The sequence below is a fragment of the Fulmarus glacialis genome, unplaced genomic scaffold, assembly GCF_000690835.1.
Source record: "Fulmarus glacialis isolate BGI_N327 unplaced genomic scaffold, ASM69083v1 scaffold10177, whole genome shotgun sequence".
Taxonomy (NCBI): Eukaryota; Metazoa; Chordata; class Aves; order Procellariiformes; family Procellariidae; genus Fulmarus; species Fulmarus glacialis.
The window spans coordinates 1-4,244 of NW_009222599.1; positions in this window are offsets into that span (position 1 = coordinate 1).

Consider the following 4,244-nt stretch of genomic DNA (forward strand, 5'->3'; position numbering starts at 1 on the left):
GAGCGCTGCGCGGGGCCCGGCCTCGGCCTTTCCGCCGCTGAGGGGGGCAGGTCGGTGCCCGCGGGCGGAACAGGGGCTGCGGAAACACGGTGAGGGCAGTCGGCACCCGAAATGTCCAGACACCGCGGGCGTTTAGGACATTACGGCCTTCAGCATGCGTGTGTTGAAGCTCGGTTATTTTAAATCGATGGAATTATTTTATAATTGATAAAATCATAACATACTGATCAATGAAATAATCTAAAAGTATTTGAGAACACCGTGACACAGGGCTGTGTGCAAGTACCCTCGAAAATAAGTGGTCCCGTTCCCTACGCCACTAGAAGCAGAACTTGTTCACGAATGCTGAAGTGCAAAAAGCCACACCTGTCCGAGGGCAGGTACTGAGGCGGCAAGGCTGCACCCAGACGTAACAAACGGTAAGTTTTCTGTCAGTACTGGCTAAGATAAAGCCTGCAAACTTTTGTATGAACTTGGAACTATCTCAAGCTACAACTCCAAAGTAAAAAAACCTCAAACCAAACAAAACCCCCAAGCCAAAAAGCTCGCGGTATTAAGCATTCATTGATGAGATAATTTTTAAACTGAACAAATACTGAGACAATTTTCAGAGACTATCAGGCATAATATTTAAAAAGAAAAAAAAAAGGGGTTACACCATCATCTCAAATACTGAACAAGCCAACAAAAAAATAGACAGTGAAGGACATGAGCTGAATGCAGGAGCTGCTCCGTGCTGTTACACGCCATCCATGCTTTGTAGGAATGATGCGAAAACAGATTTCCCTGTTTACCACTGACCACCATACCTACACTAAAAGCTTTTCCCCTTGTGGTCTTAGGCATTCAATCTACCTTCCCTGAACATATTTTAGCAAGCTACATTTATATGAAGATTTTTCCAGATAGTATGTTTGCAATCTCCTGCCTATTTCAGTAGAAGCAAGATCCCTCTAGAGAAAGAGAGGCTTGTCAAAACCCATCCAAAACCTCTGTTTACATTTAAAAAAAAAAAAAAAAAAGAAAAACCTAGACAGCTTTGATAACACCATATGTTTCTTTCTAGTCATTGCATCTCAGTCCAAAACAGAGTAGCTTACCCTTGGGAGGGAGAGAGAGGAGGCATCAGCATCTTCCGTTTATTCAGTACTTAAGTCTCTCAGTCAATAACAGGGCCAGCCAGAGCCATCTGCTGCAGCGGGTTTTGTGAGGCACGCTGTACAAAGAGCAAACACTTTCCCCGGGCCAGCCAGCTGCCACCTGAGCTTGGTGGATTGGTTGATGCCCCTACAGGTGGCCAGGCCTTTTACTTTTTACCAGCAATTTCATTATCTGTTCAGTCCTTGAGCTCTAATGTTCGACGGAAACACACGTCATTCCCACTTTCCCTGCCAAGCATATCCTTGAGTAACCAACAATCTGGTAGCATGCAGTTTTCTTCTCCAGTCTCCTCTGAGCTTCAGTTTCAGTGCACTTCTCATCTTGGATGGAAGCAATACACACCGCATGCTCATCAGCACAACTGGAGTCTACACATACAAGGACTCCATACACAGGGCCATAAGAGGATTAAAGGAACTAAATGAAACCAAACCAATGTGGAACACATGTTTTGGCAGCTAAGAAGGTATATCTCTGCTGGCCTGCAAGAGACATGAAAGTCATGCCTGCATTCCAGTTGTTTACCTGCATTTAACAGTGAAGCCATTTTAGTGCTGTTGCTTTTCTCCTTCATAGGGTGATAGTTTTGCTGTGATTGTTGATCAGTGAGATCCCTAACTAATCCAGGAGAAGTTACAAAGAGAAAGTGAGAAGGGAATGCCTGAGACTACAGCTGCATCTTCAATTTCTCCCCCTTACGCAGTGCAGAAGGGGCCTGAATACTGCATTTATAATATTACTCAGCCCCACCTATCCCAGCTCACCTCTCCTCCAAACCAGAGCCCCAATAGCATTTGGTTTTGTATGACAGGTCAGGTCAGAATAAGGAAGTATCTAAGCTGCAAACAGGAGAGGGACTGAAAGGCTACTTAAGAGCTACTTTTCAGCAAATCGGGTATAAACCACCTCACTGCAGTACTAGCAATAAAAATCCAGTTCACAGCCATGTTATTAGGACTGTGCAAAGGCAAATGCTCAGATGCAGTTCAGATAAACCCCTCCCACAGAAAACATTTGGCTACTGCATGCAGGGGGTGCAGAATTAAAAATTAGCTGGGGAAGATTGATCCCTGGTCTGCTTCAGTGCAACAGCTTTGAAAGGAAACCTTCTGCATGACACACTTTCAGATTTTGCTCTTCCCTTCCCGCCTTGTTAGTTTCCCCCACATCCTATATTTCTACCTTATGTTGTGCCTGGCAGCTGTGGAAGCAGATAAATTCCTCTTATCACATCACATGTGATGAGCTCCATGCTCTGAAGCACAGCTGCAGCTAGCACTAAGGAGATGGGGAACTTTTGAGCAAAGCCAGGGAGCTGTGTGCAAATCAAAGCATGTGTGACAGCTGAAGACAATTAAACTGTTGAATTTGCTGTTTTAGTTTCTTTCTTTTATCCCTGTTTCCTTCACTTATCCATGCTACCATTTTTCTCATTTCAGCACCTCCTTCCCTGCTTCCACTTTGACCCAATAGTGCTGGGAACTTGTTTTATTCCAGGAAGAGCACAGGAAGGCAGCTCCCACCTCACCATTCCCCTGGCTACTGTGAACAAACAACAGTGAGAGCCTGTAGTGTCAGAGAAGACACTGAGGAAAGGAAAAAAAAAAAGAAAAAAGAAAAAAAAAAGGAAAGAAAAAAAAGTCACCTCTGTAGCTATAGGCCTGCAGCACAACACCTGCATTCCTCTATCATCAAAAGGACACACTATATGAACTGCACTTGGAGTCACACCCTATGAGTTTAATGTGTAAACGATATTTAGCTTATGCCTATACCCCTGAGAGCAGCAGCGGCTTCTCCACCTTCACTCGGTGCTGGCTGAGTCACAGTTGCCATCTGTCACTCCTGCAGCTCCACACATTGGCTTTGCCACCATGCAAGAGAAAGGAGCTACAGCTCTATCACCTGCTCTTTTACAGATTAAGGGGAGCTTACATGTCTGGACAGAAGCTTTACGTGTCCTACCTGTACCTGAGGGATCACCTAATACAGATGTATCTATGTCTCTCTCAGGGCTGGAAGAGGGGGAATAGCTTGAAAACCAAGTAGGTAATAATGCTTAATTCTCTACCCTGAATGTTATCTTGCAGAATTGCCATCTGCATCACTCATGGACAACCAGAGCCCTATACATGTCCCCCAAGGGCCAGGACATGAACAGAAGATTGCACGGCCTGGAAGGAAAAAAAAAAAACCAAAAACAAAATCCAAAAAACCAAAACACCTCACTTCTGTCATGCGAGTCCCTTGAGATGAGGAATGAAAACTAATTTCTGCTTTACATGCTTTCTACATTTGGAACACAGAGACAAACCAGGAGGCTCTCCTTAAGTTTGTAAGCCCTCAGGCAGAAAAAAGGCTGGACACAGCTGTTGCAGATTCACATCGCTAGAAAGGAAGAGTAGAGCAAGCAGAGTCCAGCCCCAAGGCTGCCTGTTTCCACTGCAGCAGGCGAACGACACAGCTGGTATTTGTGAGGTGTGTGCATTTATAACTGGAGACTCACTATACTATTACAGAGCATGAAGTGAGATGCCTTCATATTGCTTCTACAACAAACACATTTAAGAGATACAGAACACAGCATTGCTGCCAATTCCTTCCTCTAATTTGAGAGGTCAGTCATGTGATTTCAAGTAACAACATACCCACCCCCCCAAAAAAGGTTTAAGTACAGTTTTGTGATACAGCAGGTCCCTTACCAGCTGCCTTGGGAATTTTCATGGTAAATTAGCACACAGAACACCTTGTTAATGTCTGTCCTCTTCAGGGAGGGAAGGGGAAAGGAAAAAGCATTTTCAATTCTGTATGCAAAATACATTCTTGAATAAAGACAACTTCTCATCCTCCCATGGTTTAATGATTGCTGGAGGGAGATTCTATACCTTCTGAAAGGTCAGTATGTCCGTACCCAAAGTGTTACACCAAACAGCAGTACATTCACCTGCTCCTGCTGTAATGAGTGTTTGTCAAACAAAGTCTTTGAACAACTTGTTTTCTTTACTTTTTCAAGCATGTTTTCCAGTCAAGCCCGTTTGGGTTTTATCAAGGATTTTGGTAACAATGCTTATCAGGATTTACTT